The following is a 14,382-nucleotide window of genomic DNA, read 5'->3' as shown; positions in this document are numbered from 1 at the left end:
TTCTGTTTCCTGGATATAAACTAGAAATTGCTGTAATTTTTTTAGTTCTTTTTAATTTGCAGTTAAATGAAATATTACAACAACAAGAGGAATAACAACCGTCCAGAACAACACACAGGGCCATCACTTATGTAAAACATAAAACAAGGGAAAAATCTCTTTAAACTAATCAAGTCATCATGCAACAATTAGCCATCTGAAAAATCAAAATGATCAATAATACATTTAGAAACAGGTATTTTAAAAAATGTATTTTCATAAACTAAAAGTACCTGAGGCAAAAGATAAGGATAAAGAAATATTCAGCAACTATGAAACATGAATTTTAGTTCTTGTTCTGCTGGATTACTTAAAACATAAACATCAGGTAATAAAAATAAAAAATTCTTATAATCTGCTGTAAAATATAACAATGATGATGACTCTACACTCAAATGATAATGATGTCTAACATCTCTGAGTTCTTATGTTCTACAAATTGTGCTAAGCAATTTATGTCACAGGACAGACGTGCTGTTTTCAAATGCTCAGCATTCATTCCCCACTTCTGATTACAACATTCCCTTTTCCTTCTCCGTTCTACGTGGTCCTGGTGAGCTAATCCATCACAGTTGCTCCATGCCCAAAAAGATCCCAAAGTGGACATAACTACTCTGAGCACAGTGGTTAGTTAGTTCAGGGAAAGCCCCTAGTCCTGGAAAGGCTAAACAAATTCCATAAATAAAGGTTTGGAGTTCAAGGCCTCCCTTCCTTTAAAGATTTAAACCTGCGACTATCTGTAGCCATCAACGTGTTTCCTTGTACTAGTAGGAAATTAGTTTGAAAATGGAGCCAAAACACTGAAAGATGCTAAAAGATAGAAAAACAAAAACAAAAATATCATTTGAGCCTGGAAAAAAGAGGGCCCCTGGACTTGCCTGGGACATGTGATAATAAATTTCCCTTTGAGACTCAGCTGGTTAGAATAGGGTTTTACTACTTGCAATCAAGAATGGTCTGATAATTTAAAAAAAAACAAAAAAAAAAACAACTTTGATCACAGGGTTGTGAGCTTGAGCCTCAGGAAGGGCATAGAGTTTACTTAAAAAAAAAAAGAAGAAGAAGAAGAAGAAGAAAGAAAGTAAGTAAGTATGGTCTGGTTAGTGCACATGCATATGTCTAGCCCTCACAGTCACACAAATACACACTAACAGCCAGGGCCCCCACAGCTGCTCACGCGCGTGTGGCCCCAACCCTTGCTGCTGGCCCCAGCCTTCACTACTGAATGTGTGTCTGAAGCAGGTCCCCACAGCTGTGTGCATACCACCAACTCTGGCCACCACTGCTGCTGCCCTGGTCCTATTCCCGGAACTAGAGGCACCAATGAGGACCTCAACAACCCTACAACCACAGCTGACCCCTCACAGCTCTCATCACCAAGGATCATACAGTTGATGTGGAGCACCACAGCTGCTCAAGCCAATGAGATACCACATACCCCTGGACACAGGACCATCCCTCACCCCCAAACTGAGTACCCCACACCACTAGATGCAGGGCCCCCACCTATAAGTGACAGTCTTTCCTTACTAAAGTCAGTCCATAAAGTCTAGAAGAGGTAGCTGCTTCTTCAAGTATGCAGACACCTACGTAAGGCTATAGGGATCACAAAGAATCAGGGAAACATGATACCACCAAATGAAACAGTAAATTTCTAGCACCTGACCACCCCAAAATGGAAGTGTCTGACAAAAATTCAAAATAATTGTTCTAAAGATGCTCAGAGAGCTATAAGAGAATACATAAAAATAATTTTTAAAAATCAGGAAAACAGGGATGCCTGGGTGGCTCAGTTGTTAAGCGTCTGCCTTCAGCTCAGGGTGTGATCCCAGAGTCCTGGGATCGAGCCCCACATCAGGCTCCTCCGCTAGGAGCCTGCTTCTTCCTCTCCCACTCCCCCTGCTTGTATTCCCTCTCTCGCTGGCTGTCTCTCTCTCTCTCTGTCAAATAAATAAATAAAATCTTTAAAAAAAAATCAGGAAAACAATATAAGAACAAAATAAGAGGTTCAACAAAAAAAGAGAAAAGATTGGGATGCCTGGGTGGCTTAGTCGGTTAAGCATCTGCCTTTGGCTCAGGTCATGATCCCAGGGTCCTAGGATCAAGTTCCACTTCAGGCTCCTTGCTCAGCGGGTAGCCTGCTTCTCCTTCTGCCTGCTGCTCCCTGTGCTTGTGTGCTCTCTCTCTCGCTCTCTGACAAATAAATAAATAAAATCTTTTAAAAAATAGAAAACATTAAAAAAAAAAAATTTTGGAGCTGAAGAATACAGTGACTGAGGAATTTGACAGACAGCTTTCAACAGCAGACACAACCAAACTAAGAAAGAATTAGTGAGGGGCGCCTGGGTGGCTCAGTTGTTAAGCGTCTGCCTTCGGCTTAGGTCATGATCCCAGAGTCCTGGGATCAAGGCCCTCATCAGGCTGGAAACCTGCTTCTCCCTCTCACACTCCCCTTGCTTGTGTTCCCTCTCTCGTTGTCTCTGTCAAATAAATAAGTAAAATCTTAGAATAAAAAAAAAAAGAAAGAAAGAAAGAATTAGTGAACTCAAAGACAGATCACTTATAATTATCCAGTCAAAGGAGCAAAAAGAAAAAAGAATGAAGAGGAATGAAGAAAGCCTAAGGGAATTACAACATACCATTAAAAGAAACAACCTATGCATTATGGGGGTCCCAGAAGGAAAAGAAAGAAAGGAGCAAAAAATTTATTTAAAGAAATAATGGCTGAGAACTTCACAAATCTAGGGAGAGAGTTCTTGAAGACTGTAGGTCCCCAAACTACTTTAACCTAAAGAGATCTTCTCCAAAACGCATTATAATAAACTGTCTAAAAAAAAAAGTGAATTGTAAAGCAGAAAAAAAACAAGAAAATTCTTCACATATAAGAGAATGCCCCATAAGGCTATCAATGGATTTCTCAGCAGAAACTTTACAAGCCAGGAAAGAACAGGATGATACATTCAAAGTTCTGAAAGAGAAAAGCTGCTGACCAAGAATACTTTACCCAGTAAAGATGTCCTTCAGAAATGAAAGACAGGTAAAGACTTTCCCAAACAAAAGCTAAGGGAGTGTAACAACAGTAGACCTGCCTTACAGGAAATGCTGAGAGGAGTCCTAGAAGGTGAAACGAAAGGACTCCAATTAGTAACATGAAAATATGAGAAAAAAGAAAGCACACCTGTGAAGATGAGTATATAGTCAAATTCAGAATACTCTAATACTGTAATGTGACGGTGTGTTAATCATTTAACTCCATTATAAAGATTAAAGGACAGAAGTATTAAAAATAACTATAGCTACAGTAATTTGTTAATGGATACACAATATAAAAAGATGTAAAGTGTAACACCAAAAACATAAAATGGGGGGGGGAGTAAAAGGGTAGCTTCAGGCAAATGAAGTTGTAGTTATCAGCTTAAAGCAGACTATTATCTCTATAAGATGTTTTATATAAGCCTCATAGTAACCACAAACTAAAAATCTCCAAAGATACACAAAAAGTAAAGAGAAGGGACCCAAAGAATTGTCTGGCTAATATGAGTACATCCATAGGTATATTATCATCCACTTTTACAGATGAGGCAACAGAGAATGTTAAAGTGGACAGGACTGTCTGACTGTAGAGGCTGTGCTATTAAACCGCTCTTCTGCCCTGCTAATAAGTCAACATATTTCCACAAAAATAACAATAATAATAATATATGACTATGGAAAAACTGAAAAACAGAACAATTAGAAAATGCAGGGATGCCTAGGTGGCTCAGTGGTTAAGCAGCTGCCTTTGGATCAGGTCATGATCTCGGAGTCCTGGGATTGAGTCCCACACTGGGCTCCTTGCTCAGCGTGGAGCCTGCTTCTCCCTCTGCCTAGCCACTCCCTCTGCTTGTGTGCGCTCTCTCTCTCCGACAAATAAATTAATAAAATCTTAAAAAAAAAAAAAAGGAAATTCAGTATACTACTAATTGTCATTACTCCCTGTGGACAACCACTGTTAACAATTTGGTGTATTTCTTTCCAGGCATTTTTTCTGAAGCAATATCTAGTAATATTTCATATTAATTCTTAAATATTCAGTGATTACTTAAACTAGTATTTGGTATTTCTTTTACTTATTAAAAACCTCACATCACTGTTGAATATGTGGGAAAACAAAACCCACCCCTGAAAAGGTTAAATTGTAAGCAAAAAGCAAGACACAAATTGAGGGCCTCATTTGCAAACCAACCTATATTTACACATATAGGCTTACTCAAAAATAAGGAACCTTTAAAAACATTCAGAATCAACTGAAAGGTCAGCACAGTGACAGACCTCTCAGCAATTCAAATGTTACGTTACCTGCATTCCTGGAAAGAATCAAAAGTAGAACACAAAATTATAAGAAGTTTCTAAAAGCCTGGCTTTGAGAATTTTACTTAAGAAATGTTCATTACTGGGGCACCTGGGTGGCGCAGTCGTTAAAGGTCTGCCTTCAGCTCAGGGCGTGATCCCGGTGCTCTGGGGATCGAGCCCCACATCAGGCTCCTCCACTAGGAGCCTGCTTCTTCCTCTCCCACTCCCCCTGCTTGTGTTCCCTCTCTCGCTGACTGTCTCTCTCTGTCAAATAAATAAAATCTTAAAAAAAAAAAAAAGAAAAGAAATGTTCATTATCAAGTGCTACTCTGGCACTTGCTTGCCTTGGGATCCAAAGAGGAACAGTACAAAATCTCTGTCCTCTAGGAATCCTCATTCTACTGTCGGAGCCTGAAATAAACAGACTAAATGATACAGTGCGTCCAAGAACAGACCACATGTCAAATACATAAATCTAACGGTTCTGAGGGCCAATGTCCTCGCAAAGGTTCCTGCACTGAGACCCAAAGGATGATGCAGGGGTTCTCTAAGCAGATAACAGAGGGAAAGACACCCCAGGCACAGAGAATCCTATGTCCATGCCACACCAGAACCAATAGTGGCACAGGCAGCCAAACCTGAAAACCCTCATTCCACCGCCCTCACTGTACTATCAAATCAATGTGGTTGCACCCAGATAGATGCAGGGTAATCTAAGATCTCCCCGAGTCCCAAAAAGGCACAAGATAGGAAATCTTCCTTGCCCTCTCATACTCTCACTCAACCAACGTACCTCCCACTCTCGAAAACAATGAGACAAAGCCCAAAGAAGGGAAAACTGAGACACATCTGACCACTTCCCTTGGCAGGAAAGGGAGTGGGGTTTCTTTTACCTTCTTTATATTGGATCTTCATTCTTCCTGACTCTCGCTATGCCTTAATGGTAAGCAGGGCGTTTCTTTAAACTACCGGAGGACCCTATAGGTCAGTGAACTGAGATCTCCAACCTAGGCTGCAAACAAAAAGAGTAAAGAGATTTAGAAAATTTTCTCTCAAGACAATGCTCTGGCTTGCAGAGCTATTAACTTATTGAATAACCCAATTGTGCGTGTCAGAAGCCAAATATTATGTCTTTCTCTCTGACTTACTTCTCCTTGACCCACACCCTCCCCACAGATGGAAGACTCCTAAAACCTAGAGCAAATGTTTTGTATGGAGAAGGCAAAAGACAGAAAGGACATTAATAATTTTCCAAAGACTACCTCCATTGCACATACACAATAGCCTCCATTAGAACAGACAGACAAGTTCATTATAACATAATCACAGTCCAATGCACATAGACACACATACATACCCCTACAATGCTTTCTGCCTTTGTATATATTATTTCTAAAAGTCTTACTTTTTCATTTCCTGTTTTCTTGTATGTCATCGACTTTGATTAATAAAGTACTAGAATTTTTAAATTATTTTCTTACTTTTATTATGAGATGACAGAAAAATGTAAAGGACTCCTCTTAGGAAAATACTGCAATTTTTTTTTTCAAATAATCAACAGAGGCCTTGAGATATGTATCTAATTTCTAATAAGCAGAGACCTATTTTTTAGGCAGCATTTGTTCAATATGTAATACTATCTTATATACACATATAATCACTGTTAATTGGCCACTGCATTCTACTTATTGCAGGAACCTAGGACTTTACTATGTTTCTCCCACCCCAAGTATTTCTTGAGGTCCCAAGGATGTTATGTATGCACACAGTGAGCCTGTAGTATCCTTGGTTGTATTTCTTCCTGCACTGACCCATCTGCTATATATCTCCATGGCCTCCAGGCCTGCTGACACTGCTAGATACCACTATCTTCTACAGACTCCAGTCTCCTGCTGACACCATTGCTCAAATACCAGTGCCTCAAGCAGCCACAACTGCAAAGTGGGTAAGAAGGGTTCTCTTCATGTTTTAGGGTTACACTGTTGGAGAAATACTATAAGCAGTGCTACTACTTGTGCACAAATATCTCACAGAGCTTTTATGAAACAACTCTTCCAATTTTCCCGTAAAACTTACCCTATGTGGCTTTCTGGCCTCAGCTATAAGTCCAAGATAGGCTGAACTATTAGTCAAATCTAAGTGGCAGATACATACATTCGCAAGAATCACTGTTCTTCCTCCAAAGACTAAGGCTTAGCATTTGGATCAAATGGATCTGACTCTTCCCTTAAGAACAGTCCCACTGCAGGTTTCTCAGTGATATATGCAAGTAGAATTCTAGTGGGCCTACCCAGGTTTGCCAGACATTTCCAAAGATGTCCGAAAACCAGCAATGAATAAAGCTTAGGCTGAAGGTGGTGAGTCTGCTGTGTATACTTTTTTCCTTCCAAACCTAATAAGATGATAAATAGAGACTGTAAAATTCAAAGTATTGCTGCCGTGCTTATAGGACTAGTGTTCCATGTTCTGGAATTAACAAAAATAAAACTCTTTCAAAATACTAGGGTCTGTAGGCACTATCTCCCAAAACTGAAAGACAAGATGTGAACAAGATGGCAGTACAGAAATTTCTAGCACTCATTACCTCCCAGAAGCATCAATTTGAACAACTATCCACATGTAAAAAACCTTCACAAGAGGTAAAAATTCGAATAAAGAGTTACAGCACCTGGGTAGAGCACAGAAATAAGAAAAGATGAAGAGAATGGGAAAGACAGTTTCACATTACTCCTGTCCCCTTTCCCCTAAGCCTGGGCAGCTTAAAGGAAAAGAGACATCTTGTGGGGGAAGGAGAGAAGAGTGAGCACCCAACTTCACCATGAACCCCAGCACCAGGCCTTCACCAACAGGCCAAATCCCACAAACCCAGGCTCCCAACCCACCCTACCTTCAGCTGGCTCCCATGGCCCCAAGTAACTTCTATGACCCTAGGCTTCCAGCAAGCCCCCACGAACAGAGGCTCCAAGTGGACTCCCACAAACTCAGGCTCCTGGCCAGCACCAGCACCAGACCAACTCCTGTGGCCTTAGGCCCCCAGCCCATTCCAGCACAAGTCCCCTACTAAATTTAAGCTACAATCTAGATTAAATGAACCTTACAGACACATAAAGAACATTCCACCCAACAGCAGCAGAACACACATTCTTCTGAAGGGCACATGGAACACGGATCAGACATTAGGTCACAAAACAAGCCTTAGCAAATGTAACAACACTGAAAGCATACCAAGCATTCTCTTCCAAACACAACAGTATAACACTAGAAGTCAATAAAAGGAGGAAAACTGGAAAATTCACAAATATTTGAAATTAAACAACATCCTCCTGAACAACCAATGGTTTGAAGGAAAAACATCGAAAAAGAAATCAAAAAATATCTTAAAACAAATGAAAGTTGAAACACAACATACCAAAATTTATGGGATGTAGCAAAAGCAGTTCTAAGAGGGGAATTTATACTCATAAATACCTACGTTAAGAAAAAAAAAGTTCTCAGGGGCACCTGGGTGGCTCAGTTGGTTAAGTGTCCAACTCTTGATTTCAGCTCTGGTCATGATCTCAGGGTTGTGAAACTGAGCCCCACGTTGGGCTCCCTGGTGGGCAGGGAGCCTAAGATTCTCACTCTCTTTCTTCCACTGCCCTCCCTCTGGCCAGAAAGAAAGAAAGAAAGAAAGAAGAAGAAAGAAATCAATCCAATAAACAACCTAACTTTAACCTGCAAGGAATTAGAAAAAGAAAAAAAACAAGACCAAAATTAGTGGAAGAAATAAAAAAGACCAGAGCAGAAATAGAGACCAGCAAAACAATAGAAAAGATCAATGAAAATAAGAGCTATTTTTTAAATGACAAACTACAATGATAACCCATTAGCTGTACTAGGAAAAAAAAACAGAGAAATAAACCAAATAAAATCAGAATTGAAAGAGAAGAAATTACGATCAACATCACAAAAATATAAAGCATCATAAGAGGCTACTATGAACAATTACATACTAACAAACTGGATAATCTAGAAGAAATGGATAAATTCCCAGAATCATGTTTGGCTGGCGCAGTCAGTAGAACATGAAACTCTTGGTCTTGGGGTTGTGAGTTCTGGCCCCATGTTGGGTGTAAAGCTTACTTTTAAAAAAAAATTATAAAAATAAGAAAAGGCTGAATCATGGAGAAATAGAAAATCTGAACAGACTAATAACAAGAAGACTGAAGCAGTAATCAAAAACTTCCCAACAAAGAAAATTTTACGACCAGATGGTTTCACGGAAACCATCACAGAATTTACTAAACATTTAAAGGAAGAATTAATGCCAATCTTTCTCACATTCATCCAAAAGTTGAAGAGGGAACACCTGTAACTCATTTTATGACGCCAGCATTACCCTAATACCAAAGCCAGATAAGAATAACAGAAGAAAAGAAAATTACAGGCCAATATCCCTAACAAATATAGATGCAAAAATTCTCAACAAAAATGCTAGCAAACCAAAATCAATAGCACATTAAAAGTAACATATACCACATCAAATGAGATTCATACAGGAGATGCAAGAATGGTTCAACACACACAGAGCAATAAATAAGATACACTGCCTTAATATGTTAAAACCATATGATCATCTCAATAAATGCAGAAAAAGTATTTGACAAGATTCAACACTTTTCATGATTAAAACTCCCAACAAACTGAGTATAAAAGAACATACATCAACATAATAAATGCCACACATGACAAGCCCATAGCTAACATCATACCCAATGGTAAAAGTTTGAAAGCTTTGGGGCGCCTGGGTGGCACAGCGGTTAAGCGTCTGCCTTCGGCTCAGGGCGTGATCCCGGCGTTCTGGGATCGAGCCCCACATCAGGCTCCTCTGCTGTGAGCCTGCTTCTTCCTCTCCCACTCCCCCTGCTTGTGTTCCCTCTCTTCGCTGGCTGTCTCTATCTCTGTCAAAAAAAATAAATAAATAAAATCTTTAAAAAAAAAAGTTTGAAAGCTTTTCCTCTAAGATCAGAAACAGACAAAAGGGGCCACTCTCACCACTACTATTCAACATAATACTGGAAGTCCTGGCCAGAGTAATTGGGCAAGAAAAACAAAGAAATTCCATCCAAATCAGAAAGGAAGAAATAAAATTATTTCTGTTTGCAGATGATCTTATACATGGAAAATCCTAAAGACCATCAAAAAATTGTTAGAATAAACAAATTCAGTAAAGATGCAAGACACAAAATCAACATATGAAATCAGTTAGAATCCTGGGGCCCCTGTCTGGCTCAGTTAGTAGAGCATGTGACTCTCGATCTCAGGTTGTTCAAGCCCATGTTGGGTGTAGAGCCGACTTTAAAAAATACATTTAAAAAACAAGCCTATTAAAAAAAAAAATCAGTTGGGATTCTATATACTAAAAACAAAACATCTGGAAAAGAAATAAAACAATCCCATTTACAATAGCATCAAAAACTATAATATACTTAGGAATAAGTTTAGGGCAAAAGATCTGTACACTGAAAATTATGACACTGATGAAAAGATTAAAAATGACACAGGTAGGGGCGCCTGGGTGGCTCAGTCAGTTGAGCATTTACCTTCAGCTCAAGTCATTATCCCAGGGTCCTGGAATCCCTGGGATCGAGTACCCCCATTGGACTCCCTGAGCAGGGAGTCTGCTTCTCCCTCTGCCCCTCCCCCCACTCATCATCTCTCCCTCTCTCTCTCTCTCTCTCTCACATGCTCTCTCTCAAGTAAATAAATAAAATCTTTTTTTTAAAATGACACAAATAAATGGAAAGATATCCCATGCTCATGGATCAGAAGAATTAATACTATTAAAATGTCCACACTGCTCGAGCTATCTATAGATTCAAGGCAATCCCTACCAAAATTCCAATGACATTTCTCACAGAAATAGAAAAAACAATCTGAGAATTTTTATGGAACCACAAATACCCTCAAATAGCCAAAGCAATCTTCAGCAAAAACAAACAAATAAAGCTGGAGGTATCCCACCTCCTGATTTCAAACTTTATTACAAAGCTATAGCAATCAAAACAGTATGGTAGGCACAGAAACAGACACATAGACCAACAGAACAGAATGAGAGCTCAGTGGTCAATATTTGACAAGGGAGCTAAGAATACTCAAAGGGGAAAGGACAGTCCCTTCATTAAATAGTGCTGAGAAAACCAGAGAGTCACATGCAGAAGAATGAAATTGGACCCCTATCTTACACTACTCACAAAAATTAACTTGGGATACAAGACTTTCATTTAAGACCTGAAAATGTGAAACTCCTAGAAGAAAACAAAGGGGAAACAGATCCTTGACGTTGATCTTGACAATATTCTGGACATGACACGAAAAGCATTAAGCAGCAAAAGCAAAAATAAATGAGTGTGACTACATCAAACTAAAAACCTCTGTACAGCAAAATAAGCAACCTATGGAATTGGAAAAAAAATTTGCAAACCATGTATTAATAAGAAGTTAATATCCAAAATATATGAAGAACTCTTATAACTCAATAGCAAATAATAATAATAATAATAATTTTAAAAATGGGCAGAGGATCTGGATAGATATTTTTCCAAACATACAAATGGCCAACAGGTACATGAAAAGATGCTCAACATTAGTCACCAAGGAAATGCAAATCAAAACCACAGTGAAGTATCATCTCACACCATAATAACATGGCTATTATCAAAAAGAAAAGAGATAACAACGCTGGCAAGGACAAGGAGAAAAGGGAACCACGGTGCACTATTGATGGGAATGCAAATTGGTACAGCGACTATGAAAAAAAGTACGAAGATGCCTCAAAAAACTACCAGAACTACCATATGATTCAGCAGCCCACTTCTGGGTATAGATATATAGAGGAAGTGAAATCACTATCTGAAATGTCTATACTCCTCTGTGTTGTGACATTATTCACAATTGCAAGACGTAGAAAGAACATCAGTGCCCATAAATGGATGAATTGATAAAGGAAATGGATGAATGAGGGGGATGGAATGGAAAAAGTTATACATATATAATGAAATATTATTCAGCCGGGGCACCTGGGTGGCACAGCAGTTAAGCATCTGCCTTCGGCTCAGGGCATGATCCCGGCGTTATGGGATCGAGCCCCACATCAGGCTCCTCCGCTATGAGCCTGCTTCTTCCTCTCCCACTCCTCTGCTGTGTTCCCTCTCTCACTGGCTGTCTCTACCTCTGTCAAATAAATAAATAAAGTCTTAAAAAAAAAAAAAGAAAGAAATATTATTCAGCCATCAGAAAGAAGGAAATCCTGCCGTTTGCAACATGGATGGACCATAAGGGCATTATGCTAAGTGAAATACATCACAAATACTGTATGATCTCACTTATATGTGGAATCTTAAAAAGTTGAACTTAAGAGTAGAATAATGGTTGCCAGAGGTTGAAAGGGTGGGGGAAATGGGGAGATGTTGGTGAAGAAGTGTAAGATGGGGATATAATGTACACAATGCTGACTGAACTTAACAATACTGGCTTATATACTTGAAAGTTGCTAAGAGAGTAAATCTGAAATGTTCTCAACCCCCCCCCAACACACACACACAAAAGGTAATTATGTGAAGTGACGCTGCTGTTAACTAACCTTATTGTGGTAATCATTTTGCAATATGTATGTGTATCATATCATCATGTTGTACACATTAAACTTACACAATGTTATATGTTAATTACATCACAATAAATCTGGAAAAAGAATTTAACATTAAAAAAAAGAAAAACAAAGACGATCAAAGGAGAGGAAAATGTATTATTCTTAAGGTCTCATCAGGTCCTACTAAAGTTAAGTCCAGAATTCAATGAACAAAAGAAAGTGGATTTCTTATGCTTCCTTCTGCATTCCTCTGAATGAATTCAGCCCCCAGTAGTGGCTACACTATTAAGTATGATTTCAAGACAGTTCCATTTTAAAAGGGGGGGGGCAAAACAGAAAATACCTTCCTTATGATTTCAAGCCGTCTTCTTTAAACTCTTTACATATTTTAGTAAAAAAATAAAGCTTTCTTTAGACTCCAATTCTTTTTTTTTTTTTTAAGATTTTATTTATTTATTTGACAGAGAGAGAGACAGCCAGAAAGAGAGGGAACACAAGCAGGGTGAGTGGGAGAGGAAGAAGCAGGCTCCTAATGTAGGAGCCTGATGTGGGACTCGATCCCAGAACGCTGGGATCACGCCCTGAGCCAAAGGCAGACGCTTAACGACTGCGCCACCCAGGCGCCCCTAGACTCCAATTCTTAAGTCTTATTTGACACAAGAGAAAAATTAAAACCAATCTTTGATCTTCTGATATCTATTAAATTTTTAATAACAAAATTGGGGGACGGGAATCCTTCCAAGCTCTTTCCCTAACAGACACATGTCTATCCTGTGTTGAATACCATCATTTAAGAAATGAAACAAGAATGTCTATTTTGGGGACGCCTGGGTGGTTCAGTTGGTTAAGGTCTTGCCTTCAGCTCAGGTTGTGATCCTGGGGTCCTGGGATCGAGTCCCACTAAGGGATCCTTGCTTGGTGGGAGCCTACTTCTCCCTCTGCCTTCCCTCCCTCTGCTTGTGCACTCTCTCTCAAAAATAAATAAATAAAATCTTTTAAAAAAAAAAGTTTAAGACTATCTACTTTGAATCAGGTACTAAACACCAGCAAGCATGCTTTAACACATCACACAACGGAGACTGACTTCTATTTTCTTTATCCTAAAGTTCTGTTATCTTAAGTAGTAGCAATCATTATTAGCCAAATCAAAAATATTAAAATGAATGAGGAAAATCCAAAGCAATGTTCCCAGAAGTAGAAGAGTACATATAATAAAACTGATGGATAGAACATGGAAAAGAATTATCAAAAGCTCCCTGATTAACTGGAAAGAGACCAAAATTCAGAGCTAAAGTCTCTCGGTTATTCTTCAGAAAGGTCAGACGTGACCTCCAGTGCTATGGGGAAGGTAAAAATTGTTCAGACAGGGCAAACGGGCGCTTGGGTGGCTGCCAGTTAAGCGCCTGCCTACCGCTCAGCTCATGATTCCAGGATCCTGGGATGAGCCTGCTTCTCCCTCTGCCTCTGCCACAACCCCCCACCTCCACCCTACTGCCCCCCAACCGCGCTCATGCTCCCTCTCAAATAAATAAATAAAATCTTAAAAAAAAAAAAAAAAGAAAAAAGACAGGGCAAACAGTAAGCAAATAATTTAAGTTTCTTAAGTATTGTTTTTGTTTACAATCAGCAACTTAAAATTAGAAATAAAAACTTGTATGGAATTAAATAATTTGCCTCCTTCTGCAAATATGCTTAAGTTTTTACCTCCCACATTATCCCCTTTAGTCTTCCATTTTCTCTTTTCTTAGCTAAATACCAAAACATATTTTCTATTGTTTTCACCCTTATTTCAGTCCTTACTTAAGCTTCCATTTGAAAATCAACCTGAAATATCTGACTCAGGCACAAACTGAATTCCTCCAGCCCTAGTTAAACGGTAAGTTATATAAACAGGTGGAAAAATATAAAGACAGGTTATCTGCCGAGTGTCCATAGTAAATATTAGGGGTTAATTCCCCGAAATAAGAAAGATGAGATAAATTACCAACTCTACTTCAACGACACGCCCTAATGCTAAAGATTTAAAGTTAAGAAACTCTGGAGGAGTCTGGCTTGAAACAAAGGTGAACATTTTCTGGGTGGTGGAGATATGAGTTATTACTTTTTTCCAATATTTTTTCTAGTCTTCAAATGGGGCGGGGTGGGGGGAGGGTGTGAACTGGGAAGGAACTAAAGCGAAAAGCCGCTGCAGGTGACGGTGCAGGCCCAATATCAGGAGGTCAACCTTTATCAGTCTCCACTGTCCCTTTAGCCTCGAAGACCAGGGAAACTCGTAGCGTGTCACCCAAGCCGGGCCCCACCTTGCTGCGGTCTTTCCCCTCCTCAAGATGGCAGCAGGCGCGAAAATCCGGGGCGGCGCGCGCGGCACTCTGGGAGCGGAA

At 39.4% G+C, this 14,382-nt stretch overlaps 1 long non-coding RNA gene across 1 annotated transcript in view; it reads right to left on the bottom strand.

Annotated features, from left to right (window-relative positions):
* The window catches only part of LOC117795163, a 184,178-nt gene extending 169,826 nt beyond the window's left edge, over nt 1–14,352 (bottom strand). Inside the window, exons 1-2 of the long non-coding RNA XR_004619007.1 lie at nt 14,302–14,352; nt 5,265–5,383 (exon numbers count right to left, since the gene is read on the bottom strand). This is a non-coding gene — a long non-coding RNA (uncharacterized LOC117795163). The remainder of the gene's footprint in view (nt 1–5,264; nt 5,384–14,301) is intronic.
* Nucleotides 14,353–14,382: the final 30 nt, after the last annotated feature.

Source organism: Ailuropoda melanoleuca, chromosome 12 (genome assembly GCF_002007445.2).
Source record: "Ailuropoda melanoleuca isolate Jingjing chromosome 12, ASM200744v2, whole genome shotgun sequence".
Lineage (NCBI taxonomy): Eukaryota > Metazoa > Chordata > Mammalia > Carnivora > Ursidae > Ailuropoda > Ailuropoda melanoleuca.
The sequence above is the reverse complement of the archived record's forward strand: the minus strand, read 5'-3'. Positions and strand labels throughout refer to the sequence as shown.